This window comes from Triticum dicoccoides, chromosome 3B (genome assembly GCF_002162155.2).
Source record: "Triticum dicoccoides isolate Atlit2015 ecotype Zavitan chromosome 3B, WEW_v2.0, whole genome shotgun sequence".
Classification (NCBI taxonomy): domain Eukaryota; kingdom Viridiplantae; phylum Streptophyta; class Magnoliopsida; order Poales; family Poaceae; genus Triticum; species Triticum dicoccoides.
This window is the reverse complement of record NC_041385.1, coordinates 210,389,767-210,413,701: the sequence shown is the minus strand read 5'-3', so window position 1 is coordinate 210,413,701 and position 23,935 is coordinate 210,389,767. Positions and strand designations below refer to the sequence as shown.

Sequence of the window (23,935 nt, the reverse complement as noted above, 5' to 3'; positions counted from 1 at the left end):
CTTTATTAGATCTCACTTTCGCAAGTGGCCGTGAAGGGATTGACAACCCCTTTATTGCGTTGGTTGCGAGTTCTCAGTTTGTTTGTGTAGGTGCGTGGGACTTTTGAGGAGCCTCCTACTGGATTGATACCTTGGTTCTCAAAACTGAGGGAAATACTTATGCTACACTTTGCTGCATCACCCTCTCCTCTTAGAGGAAAACCAACGCAAGCTCAAGACGTAGCAAGAAGGATTTCTGGCTCCGTTGCCGGGGAGGTCTTCGCTCAAGTCAAGACATACCTAGTACCCATCACAAACCCATCTCCCTCGCATTTACATTATTTGCCATTTGCCTCTCGTTTTCCTGTCCCCCACTTCACCCTTGCCGTTTTATTCGCCCTCTCTTTCCCAATCTCCTTCTCTCTTTTATGTTTGCCTTCCTGTTGCCATGGCCGAATCAAAAAGAACTAAGGGTTTTCTCCCGAGCTCTAGTGCCTTGGACAACCCCTCTATCCTCTCTAAGCTCATGAACAATGATGCTATGGAAAGACCCACCGGGGTCACCAATGAGAGCTTGAATAATTTTGATGAGGATGACTCTGGAATTTTTCGCTATTTACTTTATGAGTCTTTAAAAGATGCTTGGGATAGGTTATTAAGGATTCGAGCTAGCTATGTGCCACAATATCAAATTGAAGATTACTTAAAAAGTTTTTATATTGGCTTGCCCGCTTCTTTTAAACAAGTTTTAGATTCTATTTTTGAAGGAAGTTTCCTTGAAAGGGATGTTGTAGACACTTATGAAAAAATGAAAACCATATTTGGGCATCCTATGAATGATAAGGTTGAATCGACTACTCTCTGTGCTTTTATCAAAATGAAATTATAAAAGAGATGAAGTCTAGTGTAGAGGCAAACTTTTGTAATGTGCTTAATATTACCTCTTCCATTAATGGCCATGTGCTTACCTTAAATAGAAGAATGAATGCCATAGAGAGGAGATCATCCTCTCCTAGTGCCAAAGATGGCACTCGTTAGATCTATCCTTGCTTTTATGCCTAGCTAGGGGCATTAAACGATAGCGCTAGTTGGGAGGCAACCCAATTTTCTTTATGTTTTTTGTTTTTGCTCCTGTTTAGTAATAAATCTTGCATCTACCTTCTGTTTATATGTGTTTTTGTCTTTTAATTAGTGTTTGTGCCAAGTAGAACCTATAGGATAACCTACGATGATAGTTGATTTGATTCTGCAGAAAAACAGAAACTTTGCGCGCACGAATATAATTTTGTTAAATCACAGGAATGTGCTTTTGCGTTGATTCTTTTTGCTACTGTTCAATAAACAAATTTTCCAGGACTTCCTATTTTCGTAGAATTTTTAGAGTTCCAGAAGTTTGCGTTAGTTACAGATTGCTACAGACTGTTCTGTTTTTGACAGATTCTGTTTTTCATGTGTTGTTTGCTTATTTCAATGCATCTCTGGCTAGTAATTCAGTCTATGAACCATAAAGAAGTTGGAATATAGTAGGTTTAACACCAAATTAAATAAAGAATGAGTTCATTGCAGTACCTTATGTGGTGGTTTTGTTTTCTTTCACTAACGGAGCTTATAAGATTTCCTGTTAAGTTTTGTGTTGTGAAGTTTTCAAGTTTTGGGTAAAGCTTTTATGGACTATGGAATAAGGAGTGGCAAGAGCCTAAGCTTGGGGATGCCCATGGCACCCCAAGATATTCAAGGATAGCCAAAAGCCTAAGCTTGGAGATGCCCCGGGAAGGCATCCCCTCTTTCGTCTTCGTTCATTGGTAACTTTACTTGGAGCTATATCTTTATTCGCTATATGATATGTGTTTTGCTTGGAGCGTCGTGTATTATATTAGTCTTTGCTTTTTAGTTTACCACAATCATACTTGCTGTACACACCTTTTGGGAGAAGCCTATTTGATTAGAATTTGCTAGAATCCTCTATGTGCTTCACTTATATCTTTTGAGTTTGATAGTTTTGGCTCTAGTGCTTCACTTATATCTTTTAGAGCACAGTGGTGTCTTAATTTTGAAGAAATTGCTATCTCTCATGCTTCACTTATATTATTTTGAGAGTCTTTTAGAACAGCATGGTATTTGCTATGATCTTAAAGTTAGTCCTAGAATGATGAACATCCAAGTTGGGTATAATAAAAACTATCATAGAAAGTGAATTGGATGCTATGATCAATTTGATACTTGATAATTGTTTTGAGATATGAAGGTAGTGATATTAAAGTCATGCTAGTTGGGTGATTATGAATTTAAAGAATGCTTGTGTTGAAGTTTGTGATTCCCGTAGCATGCACGTATGGTGAACCGCTTTGTGATGAAGTTGGAGCACAATTTTATTTATTGATTGTCTTCCTTATGAGTGGCAGTCGGGGACGAGCGATGGTCTTTTCCTACCAATCTATCCCCCTAGGAGCATGCGCGTAGTGCTTTGGTTTTTGATGACTTCTAAATTTTTGCAACAAGTATATGAGTTCTTTTGATTAATGTTGAGTGCATGGATTATACGCACTCTTTCACCCTTCCACCGTTGCTAGCCTCTTTTGTATCGTGCAATTTTCGCCGGTACCATACACCCACCATTTACCTTCCTCAAAACAGCCACCATACCTACCTATTATGGCATTTCCATAGTCATTCCGAGATATATTGCCATGCAACTTTCCATCGTTCCATTCATATGACACGCATTAATTTTGTCATATTGCTTTTTTGCATGATCATGTAGTTGACATTGTATTTGTGTCAAGGCCACCTTCATAATTTTCATACATGTCGCTCTTGATACATTGCATATCCCGGTACACCGCCGGAGGCATTCATATAGAGTCATATCTTGTTCTAGCTTTGAGTTGTAAATCCATAAAAGTGTGATGATCTTCATTATTAGAGCATTGTCCTAGTGAGGAAAGGATGATGAAGACTATGATTCCCCCACAAGTCAGGATGAGGCTTTAGACTTTACAAAAAGAAAAAAAGAGAAAAAAAAGAGAAATGTCAAAAAGAAAAAAAAGAAAAAAAGGGAAAAGAAAAAAATAAAATGAGATAAAAAGAGAGAAGGGACAATGCTACTATCTCTTTTTCCACACTTGTGCTTCAAAATAGCACCATGATCTTCATGTTAGAGAGTCTCATATGTTGTTACTTTCATATACTAGTAGGAATTTTTCATTATAGAACTTGGCTTGTATATTCCAATGATGGGCTTCCTCAAAGTGCCCTAGGTCTTCGTGAGCAAGCAAGTTGGATGCACCACACTTAGTTTCTTTTATTGAGCTTTCATATATTTATAGCTCTAGTGCATCCGTTCCATGGCAATCCCTACTCACTCACATTGATATCTATTAATGGGCATCTCCATAGCCCGTTGATACGCCCAGTTGATGTGAGACTATCTTCTCCTTTTTGTCTTCTCCACAACCACCATTCTATTCCACATATAGTGCTATGTCCATGGCTCACGCTCATATATTGCGTGAAAGTTGAAAAAGTTTGAGATTATTATAGTATGAAACAATTGCTTGGCTTGTCATCGGGGTTGTGCATGGTTAAATACTTTGTGTGATGAAGATAGAGCATAGCCAGACTATATGATTTTGTAGGGATAACTTTCTTTAGCCATGTTATTTTGAGAAGACATGACTACTTTGATTAGTATGCTGGAAGTATTACTATTTCTTATGTCAATATGAACTTTTATTTTGTATTCATTTGGATCTGAACATTCATGCCACAATAAAGAAAATTACACTATGAATTATGCTAGGTAGCATTCCACATCAAAAATTCTCTTTTTATCATTTACCTACTCGAGGACGAGCAGGAATTAAGCTTGGGGATGCATGATACGTCTCCAACGTATCTATAATTTTTGATTGTTCCATGCTATTATATTACCCCTTTTGGATGTTTATGGGCTTTATTTTACACATTTATATCATTTTTTGGACTAACCTACTAACCGGAGGCCCAACCCATATTGCTGTTTTTTTTCCTATTTCAGTATTTCGAAGAAAAGGAATATCAAATGGAGTCCAAACGGAATGAAACCTTCGGGAGCGTGATTTTTGGAACAAACGTGATCCGGAGAGCTTGGAGTGCAAGCCAAGAAGCTGCCGATGCTCCCACGAGATAGGAGGGCATCCCCCTATAGGGCGCGCCCCCTGTCTCGTGGGCCCCATGGGCGGCCACCGACGTACTTCTTCCTCCTATATATACCTACGTACCCCGAAAACATCCAGGAGCACCACGAAACACAATTTCCACCGCCGTAACCTTCTATATCCGCGAGATCCCATCTTGGAGCCTTCGCCGACACTCTGCCGGAGGGGGAATCAACCATGGAGGGCCTCTAAATCAACATCCTTGCCCCTCCGATGAGTTGTGAGTAGTTTACCACAGACCTACGGGTCCATAGTTATTAGCTAGATGGCTTCTTCTCTGTTTTTGGATCTCAATACAATGTTCTCCCCCTCTCTTGTGGAGATCTATTCGATGTAAACTCTTTTTGAGGTGTGTTTGTCGAGATCCATGAATTGTGGGTTTATGATCAAGTTTATCTATGAATAATATTTGAATCTTCTCTGAATTCTTTTTTGTATGATTGAGTTATCTTTGCAAGTCTCTTCGAATTATCAGTTTGGTTTGGCCTACTAGATTGGTCTTTCTTGCCATGGGAGAAGTGCTTAGCTTTGGGTTCAATCTTGCGGTGTTCTTACCCAGTGACAGAAAGGGTTGCAAGACATGTATTGTATTGTTGCCATCAAGGATAACAAGATGGGGTTTATATCATATTGCATGAGTTTATCCCTCTACATCATGTCATCTTGCTTAATGCGTTACTCTGTTCTTATGAACTTAATACTCTAGATGCAGGCATGAGTCGGTCGATGTGTGGAGTAATAGTAGTAGATGCAGGCAGGAGTCGGTCTACTTGTTACGAACGTGATGCCTATATACATGATCATGCCTAGATAATCTCATAACTATGCGCTTTTCTATCAATTGCTCGACAGTAATTTGTTCACCCACCGTAATACTTATGCTATCTTGAGATAAGCCTCTAGTGAAACCTATGGCCCCCTGGTCTATCTCTTATCATATTTGCTTTCAATCTACCTTTATTTACATCTTTACTTTTTGCATCTATATTACAAAAGACCAAAAATATATTTATCTTATCATACTATCTTTATTAGATCTCACTTTCGCAAGTGGCCGTGTAGGGATTGACAACCCCTTTATTGCGTTGGTTGCGAGTTCTCAGTTTGTTTGTGTAGGTGCGTGGGACTTTTGAGGAGCCTCCTACTGGATTGATACCTTGGTTCTCAAAACTGACGCTACACTTTGCTGCATCATCCTCTCCTCTTCGAGGAAAACCAACGCAAGCTCAAGACATAGCAGTCCTCGGGGGTGTTTTTCTCATTATAAGAACTTGTCTAGGCTTGTCCTTTGCTACAAAAAGGATTGGGCCACTTTGCTGCACCTTATTTACTTTCATTGCTTGTTACCCGTTACAAATTATCATATCACAAAACTACCTGTTACCTACAATTTGTGTGCTTGCAAAGAATACCTTACTGAAAACCGCTTGTCATTTCCTTCTGCTCCTCGTTGGGTTCGACACTCTTACTTATCGAAAGGACTACGATAGATCCCCTACACTTGTGGGTCATCAGGTGTGTGCATGCATGCGTGCGTGTGTGCGTGTGAGTGTTGCGTGCATGCATGGCTGCATGTGTACGTGTGAGTGTCGCGTGCATGCAATTCATGTGCATGCGTGCGTGTATGTATAATCACCACACCAGCTCATGTGTGTTAAAACAGACGGCTTAGCATACCAATACAAGGCCAACTTGTCCGTTGTGCACGCGGTCATGACTTCGAACCACCGTCCAATATTTTTTTTGTTGTTTGTTTTCATTCTTACTAGCAAGATGCCCATGCGTTGCACGTAACATCAAGATGCATTTATATGACTAGTTTATCTTGTGAGAGAAAAGGATGAACGAGGGAAGGCCTTATTTGCAAATGTGGAGAGGTGTGTGGGTACCTTTTTGCGATATGCCATAGTTTCCTTCCTATCCGTCAGATATAAATCGGATGGCCTATATTGCATGATGGCAGGCACACCAGCATCACCAACTCTGTTTTTATAAGAGTGTAGAGTAGATACACGCCGACAGGTGGGCCCAATGGTACTGAGATAATGTGACGCAACACTAGAGGTGCCACGTGGAACGTTTAACTGGTCAACTAGTCATGTCTTAAGCAAATACAGAGCTATACGGTGAGCCCGTGCCTGTATAATAACCACAAAACATAAATGGTGACCGTAATGAGTGGATTCTGAAGTCCAACATACGTATCATGCTTTCGCTTCAAATACAATGATCGTCACTATATATATCACGGGAGAAAGATGAAACATGCGTGAATGTGTCGGGGGCGTACTTTTAGAGGACCTGGAGGTAGTTCGTGTGCGTACGTGAAAGGGGTGTAGAGGGGGTGTATGCGATGGAGAGAGAGATGCTCTTCGTTTCTCTTTATTATGACTAACTTTATATATAGTATAAAAATATAAAAATTCACATTGCAGAATAAATATCATTGTGGGCACCATGCAATGCAAATTAACGTTCATACTCCTCCATATAACTTTGTAATGTTATATATATGTAGAAACTCTAAAATACTTTTTGGCCACACTTTATTCAAAAGGAATGTTTTATGCGAAATAAACATGAAGAGAGGGCTTTTTAGATCAATGGGGTACGTGATGTAACATGTGTGAATGTGTAGTTGATGTATTTGGCAGGGCCTAGAGAGGTATGTGTGTGTTACGTATTCGAGAGAGGCATGGATAGAGGGGCTGGCGGGGGGAGGAGGGACGTGGGAGAGATAGCACAAGAAATGAGAGAGCACTACTGCAGGATGCTGCTAACGCGACACTACGATCAGAGAAACTTTGACGAAACTGTGTGCAATGCAATAATCGCAAACGATGGTGTAAAACACCGTCAAAAAGGTGTAAAATGTTTGCGATGGCGGAGACATCAAACACGGTTCAGAGTTTACTTGCGTGTGCGATGCTGAGCATACGGTTGATCCAGCAGAATTGTTTGCGATGAGGCAGAACAACAGAAATGGGCAGCCATATCAATGTGTGTGATATACGGCATACAGTTCACTCCAATGAGCTATGTGCTATTAGGGAATGCAACAGAAACGGTCAGCCGGATCAAGGTGTGTGTGATATACAACATATGGTTCACTCGGACAGACTATTTTCGATTAGCCAAGAGAACGGAAACGGTTCATCTTAACAAGATGTGTGTGATATGCGACATTTGCGATCAGCCAAAAGAACACAAACGATTCATGTAAACCAGATGTGTGTGATACGCAGCAAACAGCCCACTCGGATGAACTGTTTGCGATGAGAAATTATAACACAGATGGTTACTATAGTAAGTTTGTGTGCGATTTTGTTCGTACAAAAAACTTTGAAAAATGTAAACTAGTTGCTTGCGTATAAACAATTATCAATAAGTAACGAGATAGACCTTCTTCAAGCCAAAAATGCAAACTAGTTGCTTCCGTACAAACAATTATCAAAAAGCTCTGGTTCGTGAGAAGCTTATACCCAAACCTGCGCCAAAGGGACAAAGAAATTACCACAGCATGTTGATGCGTGCTCCATGATAGCATGCCAGGTTTCATGAATTTCAGACGAGTTTAAGATTTACTAGAATTTAAAAACCAGCAATCTCAATGTTTAAAGCCAACTAACGGTGGCAAGGTGTTTGACATTCATTCTCATTTCTTGCATGGGACCTAAGCATGCAACCAAGGACACATATTTGAATTTTTCAACCAATTTATATGCATTAGAGCTTGTGCATGTAGTTCAAATTTGAATTATGCACATAACTGCATCAAACTCAATTAATGCATAAAATGTCCAAACGAACCCCGAAAAATCCCAAAAAATTGATACAGCACTTCTGTTGTTCTGTTGACACTAGAAATTTTTTGACAGCAATAAGAGGCAGCGGATATCATTTCGTCCCCAAAGGTGGGACCTTCCCTGCCGAAACCATCAGGCTTGTTGTGAGAAGCTCTGGTTTGTGAGAAGCTTATACGCAAACCTGCCCCAAATGGGACAAAAAAATTACTACGGCATGTTGATGCCGCTCCATGATAGCATGACAAGTTTCATGAATTTCAGACGAGTTTTGGATTTACTATAGAATTTAAAAACTAGGAATCTCAATGTATGCGGCGGAGTGAAGGTGGCAGGGTGTTTGACATTCATTCCCATTTCTTGCATGGGACCTAAGCATGAAACCAAGGACACATATTTGAATTTTGAACCAATTTATATGCATCAGAGCATGTGCATGTAGTTCAAATTTGAATTATGCACATAAACACATTGAAAACTCAATTAATACATAAAAATGTCCAAACGAACCCCGAAAAATCCCCAAAATTGACACAACACTCCTATTGTTCTATGTTGGCACTAAATTTTTTTTGAAAGCAATAAGAGGCAGCAGATATGGTTTCGTCCCAAAAGGTGGGACGTTCCCAACCGAAACCATCAGGCTTGTTGTGAGAACCTTTGGTTTGTGAGAAGCATATCCCCAAACCTACCCCAAGTGGGACAAAAAAATTTACCACGGCATGTTGATGCCGCTCCATGATAGCATGCCAAGTTTCATGAATTTCAGATGAGTTTTGGATTTACTAGAATTTAAAAAGCAGGAATCTCAATGCTTGCGGCCAACTGACGGTGGCAGGGTGTTTGACATTCATTCCCATTTCTTGCATGGGACCTGAGCATGCAACCGAGGACACAAATTTGAATTTTCAACCAATTTATATGCATTAGAGCATGTGCATGTAGTTCAAATTTGAATTATGCTCATAAATGCATTGAAAACTCAATTAATGCATAAAAATGTCAAAATGAACCCCGAGAAATCCCAAAAATTGACACAACACCCCTGTTGTTCTATGTTGACATGAGAATTTTTTTGAAAGCAATAAGAGGCAACGGATATCGTTTCGTCCCCAAAGGTGGGACGTTCCCTACCGAAACCATCAGGCTTGTTGTGAGAACATCTAGTTTGTGAGAAGCATATCCCCAAACCTGCCCCAAATGGGACAAAAAAATTACCATGGCATGTTGATGCCGCTCCATGATATCATGCCAAGTTTTATGAATTTCAGATGAATTTTGGATTTACTAGAATTTAAAAACCAGGTATCTCAATGTTTGCGGCCGAGTGACGGTGGCAGGGTGTTTGACATTCATTCACATTTCTTGCATGAGACCTAAGCATGCAACCAAGGAAACAAATTTGAATTTTCAACTAATTTATATGCATTAGAGCATGTGCGTGTAGTTCAAATTTGAATTATGCACATGAATGCATAGAAAAGTCAGTTAATGTATAAAAATGTCCAAGCAAATCCCGAAAAATCCCAAAAATTGACACACCACTCGTGTTGTTCTATGTTGACACAAGAAACATTTTGAAAGTAAGAAGAGGCAACATATATGGTTTCGTCCCCCAAGGTGGCACGTACCCTACTGAAACCATCAGGCTTGTTGTGAGAGAAGCTCTGGTTTGCGAGAAGCTTATACCCACACCTGCCCCAAATGGGACAATATTTTTACCATGGCATGCCGTTGCCGTTCCATGATATCATGTCAAGTTTCATGAATTTCAGATGAGTTTTTGATTTACTAGTAGAATATTAAAAGCATGTACCTCAATGTTAGCGGCTGAGCGACATTGTCAAGGTGTTTGACATTCATTCTCATTTCTTCATGTGACCTAAGCTTGCAACCAAGGACAAACATTTGATTTTGCCACCCATTTTTATGGACTGGAGCATGTGCTTCAATTTTGAATTGTGCACCTGAAATGGCTAGAAAACCAATTTAATGTATAAAATTTCCAAATGAACCCTGAATAATTCCAATTTTTCTATGACACACATATAGTTCCATCTTCACTGCAGATAAAAGGTCTAGCAATTCAAACATTGTCCATTGCCTCTGTGACCCCATTATGTAATTCAAATCAAAATGAAAAATCAAGTAGATCCCACATAGTTTATTATCACCAACCGTGTGAGATGCAGTACAAAATATCCTGGAGCACCGTGTATACTATGCCTATGGCTTACGCGAGAAGGTGCGTCGGCTATAGTCCACAGCCGGCGTGTCAAGCACACTACCTCGCTCCCCAAATATCATTTCACTTTTCAATCGTCGCCAGTGAAAGATGGGGACGTGGACCCGCGTCGTGAGGGCAACTTCGGCGGCCCACTCCGGTGAGAGCACGGCCGCAGCCGCCATGCGCGTGCTAACAAGGTGCATGAGCGCGGCGCCATCTGCAACTGGGCGGCCAAGGCAGCCCAAACGGCCATTGTTACCTCTCAGGTGGCGACAGCAACATCTGCCTCGGTGATAACAACTGGCAAGAGCGGCATAGCAGTTGTCCGTTCACAGCAACGGCCTTAGCCCTGATGGAGGCCCCTGTTGTTGTGAAATCCGACATATCTCATAGTGGGGGTCCTAAGCTAGGCTTCTTGGAGCGATGGTAACATGGACACAGGGTTTTACCCAGGTTCGGGCTCTCTCGAAGAGATAATAACCTACATCCTGCTTTTGATTATATTCATATGGGTGAAGTACAGAGTACATGTATCTACCACGAGATTGTTCTAATGTATATTAGATTGATCTATTGACTAACCTAGCCTTGGTTTATATAAGACATCAGAGGCCTAGGGTTTTTAGGAGAGTCCTTGACTTGAGCGCCAAGTTTTGTGGAGTCTTCTTTGTATGCGGCATTGGCTGCATAAAGTGGCCCATTAGTGAATCGCCATGGGGGTCCTCGGCCTGATCCAGCTGATCAGGAGACGACGTAGTGAGTACCCCCTAGTCCATGACACCGTCAGTAGCTCCCTAAACTAGTCTTCAAGTTGGGGACGCTCCTCGATTCTTCTGAACTGTTCTTCATCTTCGGTCATCGGTCTTGAAAATAGGTTCAACAAATCTACTCATCTTCGATCTTGAGGATCTCCGAAGTGAATCTGAAGAGTTTACACATCGGGTATCCAAGGAGCCCCTTTAAGTTCTCGGCCTTTATCAAAGCCTTGTTATTTTTTATGCCACACCTCGGGTTTGAAGTTGTTCCCGTGCGGTGGTGTCCTCTTGCATCCGAGCTCCAACGCCGGACTACATTCGAGGTATCTTTTGCAGGCGAGCACCAACACCGGACTGTATCCGAGCTCCAACATCGGACTATATCTGAGGTGTCATAGATCACCTTGGATTGAAAAAGTTTGAAGGAGGTTATCCAAGCTTAACGCTGAAAAGTTCTCTATGGAGCCAACTGCTTGCAGACGAGCTTTTATGCCGGACTGCTTCCGAGGTGATGCCCCACCTCGGGCTCAGGCTTATTGTTTGCGAATTTAATTCTGATTTGTGCAATGTATTCTCCGCCGAGATGTATAGCCAGCAGCCCCAAGGTGCGTGTTGACCTAATATCCGGGATGCACATGAAGGATAAAATTAAACCACTGACCCTAGTACCCCCTGAGACTCAGGTCGATTCGTGAAATCAGCCTGAGGATCAATTCCCAGCTCGGCAGCATACTTAGGAATAGAAACACAGTGTAATATATTTAGAGGAAAATAGTGATCGGCGAACGGGCCCTTGATAGAGGGTTTTGAGAAGTCACCGTAATATATTAGCTTGATGTCGGATAAGTCCCAGTTGGTACCTATTGTTGTCCGAAGACGCTTTTTCTCATAGTTCGGTCAAGCCGAACACTGAGCACTTTGAATTTTCTGCATTGAATAGGCAATGCAGTATCCCCTGAGACACTGGTCGGGTGGCAACACCAGATCAGGGGATCGACGTGCCCCTTTAATATTAGTAAATGATAAGTACGAAGCTCGGTAGCCCCGAGCCTTAAGGCGGGCATGGGTGGCCGAAATTAAGGATCAATATCCAGAGTAAAATCACAAATTATGTGTAATGATTCTATATATCCAAGTACTCTACATCATTAATGCTCGAATCCATATTGTACAAAACTTTGTTGACCGACCATCGGCTTCGACCTCCTCGGCCAGTAGCCGGGGAGTGTTGTCCTACTTTATAAAACCTTTATAAGGGCAAAGATTTACGGCAAACAAGGCAACCCGACCATATGGTTTTATAAACAAAGGTACACAGACAGATATGTTATATTACTATTAACATAAGAAACATCTTCCAAAGAAAATAGTACCGCTGTCAGTTCCTTTCTTTGGGTTGTCATGCTGACCATGATCATGAAAATCTCACCTCCGGTCAATGTGGGAGAAAAACACTGAGGATTTAGTTCAGGGAAAGTTCTCGAACTCTATGGTCTAATGAACTGAAATTCTCACTTACGTCGTCGCCGAACAATTATATCCTTTAAGATCGCTAGCTTTTGGCTTCACCCAGTCTGAGGTACTAACTCGGATAACCCAGTAGTAACAATCACAGAGGTGCTCCCTTTACCGCCTAGCTGAACAATCGGGAATGTAGGGATAAGCACAGGAGCTAGGCAACCCAGCTTGGCCAAAATCTTAAGTCAAATTGATGCATATTTATGGCTTTATAACAATGATTATGGAAGGCAGCCCTCGTGTATTAAATACAAACGCCGATGATATGTTTATTTTGACTCCGTTACAACCGTTTATCAGTTGAAAGTGTCCCATCGTCGTCTTCCACCCCCTTGTAGATGCTACGCAGGGTGTTTCCGCAATAACAAAACAACCCTTAGCCGACGTCTTGGTGCCCAAAGCCGGTTGTGTTAGCAGAAACGAGGCAATCAGATATGCGGGCTTTATAACTTTCACTTAGTCATAGGAGCTTTAAACTGGGGAAGCTAGCTACGAGCCCCTGATTAGTGTTCGGCACCGACCAAAGTCTAGCCATTAACACTTTGGCCAATGTTATGAAAGGCCCATTGTTTGACACGAGGTAATTGGTATCGATCTATAGTTTGACATCGTCATCGGATCGCTGACCAGTTTACGCCCATTGTGACAGTCAGTTTTCGGCTTTCTCCACTGAGGTGCTTAACCATTCAAGCCAAAAGCACAATCGTCGTGGTTCTCCCTTTGCACACCTATCTGAATAAAGCGGAACATAGAGGACACAATTCGAAATTGATGCATATATAGCAATATCCGAGAATGTTTTTGCTGAGGAGTCCACAAAGTACCTTGGCTTTCGGTGGGTTTGGCTCTGGTCACAGCCCCGTGTTTGTTATTGCCGAAGCTTTTAGAGGTGTACGGCGTTGTACTGCAAGACTTATGTTGGAAACTCAAAAATAGGTTAAAAGTGGCATAAGCTTGGAAAACCAAAAGACTTCAGTAAAAACTTAAATCCGAACTAAATCAAGTTTTTGGTGCCAATCCGAAAATTAGTCTTAAAGTTTTTTGTGCTTCTGTCATGCTTTAACATGACACATCCGGTCTCTAGACTGCAAGTAGGTCAGCATCGGCTTCAATCGCCTTATCCCGAAGGCGGAGTGCTTCTCCAAGGCCAGTTTAGCGAAATGAACTCGAGCGACTTTAGAGAGAAGCTAGGCTATCCAGCTATTGACCATACACTCGAGTCGAAAAAGGAGCGGTAGAAAAAGACTGTGCAGCGACCAAGAAGAAAACACAATTACTATAAAAAGGCTCATATAAATTTGAAGAGCCTCTAGTTAACATGGGTAAAGGGAGTTTCTTTTAACAAACAACATATGTGAGCATGGTCGAACCGAACACAAATTAAAATTTTAAGACTTTCAGCATGAAAGCGACTTAGCTGGTTAATGTGTTCGGCATTGATGACGCGGTCCGAGCTTGATGCGGGACAAGGTTCCAGCCCCCAGGCTGGTCCCGAGGTGGCCAAGCGGAGAGCTCGGCACTCCGAAGTGGCGACATAGCATAGTCAATGTGGAGAGGTGGAACCCCCAGTCCGTCTGAGGCGACGGAGCAGGACGGCAGTAATGACGCCGAAGTTCTTGGCATGGGTTAATGAAGTGATGACGAAGCCCTAGGTCTAGCCGAGGTGACGTGGTACGTTGGTACGCCAAGGTGACAACACTGCCCAACCCAGATCATTTACATGTGCACAGAAAATAGTGCAAGCCGGAGATAATAGTAATAATAAAAAATTAAAAAAATTGTTGCATAATTAATAATTTATGCAAAGTGAGTAATAAAAGAAATATGGCCAATATGCCGAACACTCGATGAGGTAGAGCTCTCTCAACGATGCGGAAGTCCCCGAGAGGCAACCGAACATGTCGGTATGGCAATTTGACCAACAAGGTGATCACGAGAGCTGATTTATGCCGATTGGGATGACAACGTCGGCTTGCCGAAGTGACCGCGTGACGCAGTCTAAGTCGATTACCTAAACATGTAAAAAAAGTGCAGTCCAAAAGTAATACCAATGAAGATTAAAAAAACATTCTATTTAATTAATTTAAATGAAGTAAATAATTAAAGGAAATATGGCTTGAGCACCGATGTCGGCATGGCAGAGCAGAGATGACACGCATGTCAGAATTCACAGGACAATTTCGTCCGCTTGACGCTATGATGGTGTGGTCCGTAGTATGAGCACGCAATGTCGCTAGCTAGTCTGCACAAAATATAGTACAACCAAGCGTAATAATTCCTTCAGAGAAATCAATCCAAATTGGCTAAAATAAAGGGCACTACTAAGCGCCGGTGCGCCGGCCGAAAATTTCGGCCGGTCCGCTCCCAGCCACTCAATTCAGCCGCGCGAACTGTTCGACTGGATCCCGTCGTGACGTATTCTACCTTCCTTCTCATCTTCTTCCTTCCCCGCGCCGGCGGCCATGGGCCATGTATGACGCCACGCTCGCCGGCCACACCTCGCCGCCTTGCTCGTCCTTGGCCCCATCCTCGCCGGCCACCCAGCGTTGTCACCATCCGCCGCCATCACCGCTGCTTCTCCTCCTCACCTCCTGCTCTCTCTCCTACTCACCGCCGCATCTCCTACTCGCCCCCTCCTTACCACATGCTCTCGCTTCATGGTAGCTCTCTTAGTGTCATCGTCGCCCCCTCGCCATCAAAACTCGCTGCACGGGGTTGTGTGAGCGATGGCCAAAAAGTCAACACCGTTCATGGATGCAGCAGAAAAAACGCTGGCTGTAGCAAAATCATGGATGTAGCAAAATCCCTCGCTGATAGTAGCAAAAATCAATTGCGGTTGCAGCAAAATCATCTCGCCGCCGTCGCCGGTCTCATCTCCGCCATGATGGATGTATCAAAACCCTCGCCGGTAGTAGCAAAATCCATAGGCGGTTGCAACAATTCATCTCGACGCCGTCGCCGGTCTCAGCTCCGCCATGATGGATGTAGCAAAATCCATCACCGGTAGTAGCAAATTTTGAGGACAGCTGCAACAAAAAAACCCCGCTGCCGTAGTAGGTTGCATCTCTGCCGTGATGTATGTAGCAAATTCCTCCCCAGTAGTAGCTAATTTCGACGATGGTTGCAGCTTCTGGCTCAGCCGGTTGAAGCTTCCCCAGGGGGTGGAGGTTTTGCTTCGTCGGAGTGGAGCTAGATGGATGGACTGAGTGGATTCCATGGCGGTGCTGCGGCAGCAACTGGTTGAAGCTTTTTTCCCAACTGGTTCCAGCAAAAAAACTGACCGGTTGTCACCGGGGCATCATCTTCCATCAGTCTACTCGTCCATGGCCTCACCCATCGCCACCGCCGCCACCGCCAGTTCAGCACCGTTCCACGACAGTACCAGTGGTGTCCATAGGAGAGGGAGGAGCCACGCGAGTGCCGCAGCTGTTGGGAGCGGGAGCTGCATGAGCACCGCGTCGGGGAGCTGCTCGCGTGGAGGAGTCACGCCGGCGAGGGAGATGAAAGAGGAGGAGAAAGAGAAGCTGTCTTGTGGAAGAAGGAGAGGAAAGAGTGGTCAAACAGTGGCGGGGAAAAGATAAGGCAAGGCTGAGCGGTCACGTGACGTGCGAGTGGATTAGTAGCCGGGCTATGCCAGCCATCGAGCGGTGCGACAGGCCCAAGTTTCGGCCGGCGCACCGTTCTCAAATCGTTTCCCTAAAATAAAAAGGATGCTCGGGCGACTCCGGAGGCCGCCGTCGCCACCTACCCTCCGCCCTTCTCCACCACTCCCTCCCCTCGCCGTCGCTGGAGGAGGCCGCGGGGCGAAGCCTAGCGGCGGACGGCGGCAGCAAGGTACCTCCCGTCTAGAGCACCCCCCACCCGCTCCTTCAAATCTCAAAATCAAAGCTCCATCTGACATGGCCATGGCGGGAGCCCCGAGCCGGTCTCTCCCACCCTCTCCTGTGCCGGATCTGGCTCGCCAGCCTCCGGATCCGCCCCTCCCCAGCTCGGGGGTGCTGCCCGTGGCCGGATTCGGACCCAACGCCCTCCCGCTTGGCTGCCTCGGCTCCGGCATGCTCCTCCGGCTGGATCTCGTCCCTCTCCACCGTCGGCATCGACCACCTCCCCATTTTGCACTGCGAGCTGGCTCCGGCGGCGCCCTTGACCGGTGGTTCCCCCTCCGGTTGGTGCCTCTGTCGTGCTGCCGCGCCGGCTCTCTTCTCGTGGCGGCTGGCCGGGCATCTCCGCGCCGGGCCTTGCCGTTGATGGGTGCCTCCGGCCCCGACCTTCCCCGTGTTGGACCTGCCATGGCAGGGTCTGTTCTGGATGCCTTGCCCCCGCGCCCTGTCCCGTGCTCTGCCACGCGCCTCCTCCTTCATCTCTCCGCCGCCGCCAGTTCGGTTGTCGTCGTGCTCCTCCGCGTGCTCGCCTAACGAAGGTGGCGTCGTGGCTCTCTGCTTCTTGGGAGCCCTCCACCTCCCAGATCCCCCGGTGGGTTGTCGTCTCGTGGCTTCACCTGCAGGGGGCGCCGCACCGGTGGTCCTCACTGGTGGCCTCGGCGTCAAGGGTGCCTGCCGGCGTCGCTGCCGGTTGGATTCGCCCGGATCTGGGGCCGTCCATCCCAGCGCTGCCTAGCGCTATTGGCGGTTGCCTTGCGTCTCGTCGGGGGAGGATGTGACCGGGGTTTGGGAGAAATCCATGGTCGGCCAGCAGCTGCTGGCCGAGACAGCGGCGACGCTTCCCGTCGTTTCCATCTTGATGGCGCTGTCTTCATCCCCCGGTCTTGTGATGTTTTGGGTGTGTTATGTGGAGTTCTCTGCTTGGTGATGCCCTATGACTATGCCGGTGGCATACAGGTGTCGTGGCGTCGTCTCGGCCCGGCGTGACCGTTCGAATGTACCCCATGACACAGGTGGTGTCGCGGCGTTGTGCAGTCTTGGTTGCTCGGTGCTTTTCGATTGCGTCGACGGCGCAGTGTCGTGGTTTAGTCTCGGTTCGCCGCTACAGTTCAAGCGCCCGTGGTGCCCCTTGTTGTGATGTTTTGGGTGTGCTCTGTGAAGTTCTATGCTTGGTGATGCCTTCGACTACGTCGGTGGCACACAGGTACCGTGGCGTCGTCTTGGCCCGGCGTGACCGTTCGAATGTGCCCCACGACACAGGTGGTGTCACGGCGTTGTGCAGTCTTGGTTGCCTGATGTCTTTCGATTGGGTCGACGGTGCAGTGTCGTGGTTTAGTCTTTGGCTCGCCTCTGCAGCTCGAGCTCCCGTGGTGCCCCTTGTTGTGTTGTGTCCCCCCTCGCCATGTGTTGTTTTTGTTTTATTTCTTCTTCCTGTGCCCCATGTACTTCTGGTTCACTTGAACCCTATCTTGTATTAGGCTGCAAAGCCTATAGGCAGCAAATGAATACAATTCAGGTGGGGAGGATTACTTCTTCCCCCGGTGAAAATTCAAAAAAAAAAAGGATAGATATCACCTGGCAATTTATTCAGTGGTGTAAAAATCCAAAATAAAATCCTCTGGACGTCCATGGATTTGCGATCTGGGTGTGGTTCCACCCGCGTCGTTCGTCCCTCCCCTGGCACGTCCGTCGAGTCCAGTCGCACATTCCGACCCTCCCCATCCGTGTGGTGTGGTGTGGTGTGGTGTGACGCCCGCATTCCCCGCCGCGCCACCCCGCAAATCCTGCCTACTAAACCCTACCTCCTTCCTCCCGAGTCCCGACCTTCCCCCGGTGCGACCTCCACCCGACTCACGAGCGGCACCAGGAAGGACGACTGGTTGGTTTCATCTGTTTTTTCCTTCCGCTACGTTTCTTGCTGGCCTGCAATCCGCGATCGTTGTGGGGGTTTCTCGCGCTGATCTTTCGTTTCTTTTCTGGTATCGTGGGATCTTTCGTTTTCCTTTGCCGCATTGTAGGGTTCTGATGATGCGGTGATACTCCTGCTCATGTCCTTGCGCCCTTGCCTGCATTTTTTTTTTCATGTTCATGAGTTCATCCATGGGTTTGTTGTGGTGTCGCGGGTCCTTTGGTCCTGCAATGGCATCGCCCATGCACTGACTGAGATCAGAGTGTTGGGGTGAGGCCGATGAGCAGATTTCTTGGGGAAAAAGGGGTCTCCTCGCGCCATGGCGATTCTCCAAGATTTTGAGCTTAATTTCTCTTGTTTTCCTTTTCTCCGGTAGTCTTTACTCCTGGTGAGGAAATTGTTTATACTCTGAATGTTACGGTGTTTATTCACCTTTCTAGCAATTGGTTATTGGTTCCACATCCATGGCGCTTCATGTTTTTTCAGGTGGTTTTCTTCTTGTGGGGTGGATTGAAACATTGAAGGATGGTTCTGAGCAAGCTGCTTCAGCTGTTTGGAGTAGGCAAGAAGAAGAAGAAGAAGGATTCCAAGAAGAAAGGTGATGCGCCCTTCCTGATCCAACATGATTTATTTGTCACTGGTAGACTGCTATCGATTCACATGGCCAATCGGGCTTTGCTCATTTAATAATGAGTATTTCCATCTTCAAGAGAATAATCTAGTTTGTTCAATGCTGTTCTCATCCGATGGGGTTGCCACTCTTTCTTCCAGCAACTCTGGTATGAATATGTTTTCGGGATGCAGGGACACTGCATATCTAACCCTGCAGTTGTAATGGATTAAATTCTTCAATTTTTTCTTCGGTTAATTTGGCTGCTTGCTCTGTGGTCCGGATAGTTATATCAGGATGGTTGGACGTTTGCTTTGCACTAAGTTGTCTTGCTTGTGTTGGAACTACTGAACCGTACGAATTAACTCTTAGGAACCCAGCAAGTTCTAGGTTGATATCTTACCACACGATTAAGGGGCACACCACAAATCCCACATTGTGGTGTGGGACATGCATTTTCACAAGAAAAGCAAAAGAATGATATCTTGGTGTAGTTAGAGTGCCACTAGAGTTTGGTTGGATGGAGGAATGCCCAGAGTTGGGCAAGCCGGCATGGGACTGAATCTTAACACTGACATACTACTTGGTTGGCCAGTCTCCTCCTAGCCAACCTATCCGTTTTTTTTTTAGTTTGGTTAGACATGAAATGGCATTATGAATTAATGTCTCTCTGTGGTTAACAATGTCTGAAGTTTGTTATATTAATTAAACCCATCATGTAATAAATAAATGATTTTTTGTTATTTTCGTCAATGTTCTTCTAACAAATGGATGAATCATTTTATGCAGGAAAGTCCATCAACCCTGTTTCGCAAGGTAGCCTTCCATGCCAAATGTAAAATCTTGAAATGTTCCTTATGCGCCTTCAGATTAGATATACTTATTAGTTTTAAACCTTATTAGCAATTATCTGAAAATGTATATGACACTTTCAGTTGGTTGAGTACTGACTACTTAGTAAAGTAAGCCCTGAAATAGATCTAGGAGTTGCAAAAATCTTGACTAATAAATTACTCATGGTCTTACTAAATGCGGTGCAGCCACTTGGGAGTTGTATTTCCATTGTGTAAAACATTTGTAACCACATGTATAAGGAAGCAATTAGTTTGGTGATCTACAGAATGAAGACTGAATTATATGCATATATTATACATGCCGTATTCACAGCCTGAGGAAATCACAGCTATTTATATATTTTAATTTATGCATGTGATACCAGTTTTATTGACACTAGGATTACTTCGAACGGCATCCAACTTTCACAAAATTTAACATGGAAACTAGCTGGCCATCACTTGGGGGGTGGGTGCAGGGATACAGAAAAATTGAGGTAACTGGACTTACTAGATTGAACCAGTAGATTTTTTACCTGCCACAGAGATGTGCTTTCACACTAATATCAGTTGTAATGACACCTTATTCACAACAAATAAATACAATAATTTGAGTTGAAAACTACAGAGGCATTGTGGCAATGAACCTTGGTATAGGCTGCATCAGATGGAATCCCATTCTATATCTCTGGCCTAAACTTCTATGTACATATTTGGTGATAGCATACGTCATTAGTCAACATTCTACTGGATTTCAGGTGCTGCTCCACACTCTACTCTTAATATCCTTGCGAGTAACAGTCTCTTGGATCCATGTTCAAGTGGGGCTGGTACGGTGCTATCAGTGCCAAAGGACGAGCCTGAATGTTCGAGTAATATCTCATCGATGATAAAGGAAGGACATGGATCTGAAAATGAGGATCACAAGTCATTTAACCAATTTGATGTTGTTCAAGATTACTCTGACCACCACTATGCAAAGACTTCACCAGGGAAGGTATGCTATGTCCTTTCTTGAACTCTGTTTCTGTTAGACCCAACTGCGGACTAATTTCCCGCCTCCTATCTGTGACCAGACCACGAAAGATTGGGCGAAAACAATCCAAAATGAATGGAAGCTTCTGCAGTGAGATCTACCTGGTCGGTACACATGTAATATCTTTATATGATAAAATTGGTATATTTGTTTTGATCAGACTATGTCAATTTGATAACGATATGTTTATTGATTCTTCTAACTTGATTGTGCGGGTGGGAGTTTTGAAAATGGCTGTTGATTCCCACATTAACTCGTGGCATTGTTCATGTTTGCCTCGATGTGGTAAAAAAATTAATGATGCCATTTCTGTGCGTACGAATGCCCCCCGCCCCCTACTGTAACTAAATAAAATCTAAAGGATGGTACTATTATTTCCATGCAGTCAATCATTCATCATTCTCTACACTTGGTGTATGCCGATTATATCTTATTAATTTTCCTGCTAAAGTAAAGTATCTTAAATTTGTGTTAACTTCAAGTTAGTACCCGCTCATTCTACCTTGAGTAGCTGAAAACCCTGAAAGTTTTGATGGTTGTTCAGTTCAAACTTGACACAATTCATGCTCAATTTATTTAAATACTCCTTGATGCTATTTTTGTTTATACTAACGTCCTACAGACTGCCACTGTAGAAACTTCAAAGGACTGTTGTTTCTATACAACCATCATTTTCTGCATCGTTGGCCCTTTCATACAGTTTCTCATAATGGATTGTTGAAACCATTCTATGCTATCTTGTCATAGTGGATATATCATGTTCAGAAACTAATCATTTATATTTGAAATGAATGGGAAAACTGGGAACTACTCACAACTCCTAAACTAATGGGTAGTATGGGGGGTCCTAGTGTCAAGACACGTATCATTTCATATTTGCAACTGCAGTCTTTCTTTTAGCGCCTTAATCAGTTGATTTCTTGTATTAACAATACTTGGTATGAGTTTTGCTTCAATATGCAGAAACTATTTATGTTAGAGTTTATGAAGATAGGATTGATCTTATTAGGGCTGCCATTGTTGGGCCTGCTGGAACTCCATATCATGATGGTCTGTTCTTCTTTGATGTTTGTTTTCCTCCTGAATACCCGCGATGTCCACCGGTATGTTTACCACTTCACAGCCGCCTTCCCCTTGTTTTTACCACTTCACACTGGTCCTCCAAAATTGCAATATCTTAACAGAAACCTATTCAATGTGCACAGAAAGTTCATTTCCATTCGAGTGGGCTTCGGCTTAATCCAAACTTGTACGAGAGTGGTAAAGTTTGCCTCAGCCTGCTGAACACTTGGTTAGGTTCTGGATCTGAGAAGTGGGGCAAGTCAAATTCCACCATGCTGCAGGTGTTGGTCTCCATCCAGGGCCTTGTGTTGAATGATAAACCATACTTTAATGAGCCAGTCATCTTTAGCTCTAAAGAAAAGCATTCCCTTGGATATAATCAGACTGCATTTGTCCTAACCTGCAAGTTGATGTTGTATTTACTTCAGAAGCCTCCAAAGGTAAGTATAGAATCCTCATTTCTTGCCAGGGTAAAAATGGTGTCTTTGGTGGTCTTCATGCTGTGAAAGAAGATTTTGAGTTCTCATGGTTACAACATTGCTCACACGCATTCTGAAAAAACTGCATAAATCCAAAAGCATCTAAATTCAGTGTTATCTTTAAACCAGTTCCTACCATAGTTAACTAAATTGAATCTTTTATGTTTTTATTTCTTACAGAGAAGAGAGAACTTGGAAGCAACTTCATTTTAATACTGATTAATTTGATGAATATCTTGTATAATTGTACTTGTCATCTCCATAAACTCTTTTTAGTGGCGCGGTACTCCCAACCCATATAGGAGATGTTTTTTGTGTGGTGTGACATGAAATTACCAACTCCAAGTTTTGCTCATTTTAGTTACACTATTAAGAAGTGTACACCTCTTATGAACACTATATTTGTATGGAAAGTTGAACATACCTCTTATGAAGTGTACAACTGTTTCTTTAGGGCACTGAATTCATTCTGACAGTTCGTTTTTCCTTTTCTGCAGCATTTTGAGACCCTCATTGTGTGCCATTTCCATGAGCGGGAGCGGGCCATCCTAGAGGCATGCCGTGCATATGGTTCTGGCATGGTCGTCGGATCATCGGTCAAGGATGGCCGGACTTACCTCCGCAACAAGTGCTTTGCGGGTTTCATGAAGTCCCTGGATGCCCAGGCTGAACTTCTCGCGAAGGAGCTAGCCGCAAACAGACTTCGTGCGCTACAACTGAAGAGAGTGGTGCCTGCTGCAGATAAGACCATGTCTACCAGCTAGGCTTCTCGTGTTTCAGAAGACACCTGACCATTGGCTGTAGTTTAGCACTTGCTTGCTATTTGTTCGCTATTTGATGACGAAAATTTGCCCCTTGATTTCTATGTCTACCCACTTCGTGGTTTTAGCATGTGACCTTAGTGCAATACATGTTGGCAGAAACTCGTTACACTAGCGTCGGTGCCTGCATAAAGATGGCGATAGAACCTGTTATGCTTTGATGAGCAGTACAAATTGACATTTCCTTTTTGTGCAACTCAAGACAGTTTGTGATGTTCTAAACTTGATAATCAACACAAATTGCAACACAAGAAGCTATAGCATGTCCAGCTATTAGCTCGAAGATTCTTTCAACATTTGCCTCTTTTGTTTCCTTTATTTTTCATATTTCTTACATTCTCGTTTTTGGCATTAGTATGCGAATTTGAATTCAAAAGTTTGGAACAAAAGTAGGTGGAGATATGTGGGGCGATAGAATAGGGTGTATAATAGATATGTGGGGCATAACAAAAGTAGGTTCTAAACAGACCTTAATAGTGTTAGGTATAGTCAAGAAGAAGATACTGAGGAGAACGATGATCCTGAAGTGGAGGAGGTCGAAGATCCTGTGGATACTCAAGCAAGCATAAGAGATCAAGGACACAAAACTAGTCCCAATATGAAGACATTGCTTTGTGCCATGCTTGGATGAATGTGTCGCTTGCTATGAAGACATTGCTTTGTGCCATGCTTGGATGAATGTGTCGCTTGCTGCATCGGTTGGCACGGATCAAACCAAGGAGAGATTTTGGAGTAGAATTGAAGACTACTATTGCAACATCGTGACCGTCTCGTCCAACCACACTCAAGGCTCTCTTGAACACTGTTGGGGCACCATACAAGAGCA

At 44.0% G+C, this 23,935-nt stretch overlaps 1 pseudogene; it reads left to right on the top strand.

Moving 5' to 3' along the window:
- The first annotated feature begins 18,503 nt into the window (after nt 1–18,503).
- Nucleotides 18,504–23,298, top strand: LOC119275574 (annotated as a pseudogene).
- Nucleotides 23,299–23,935: the final 637 nt, after the last annotated feature.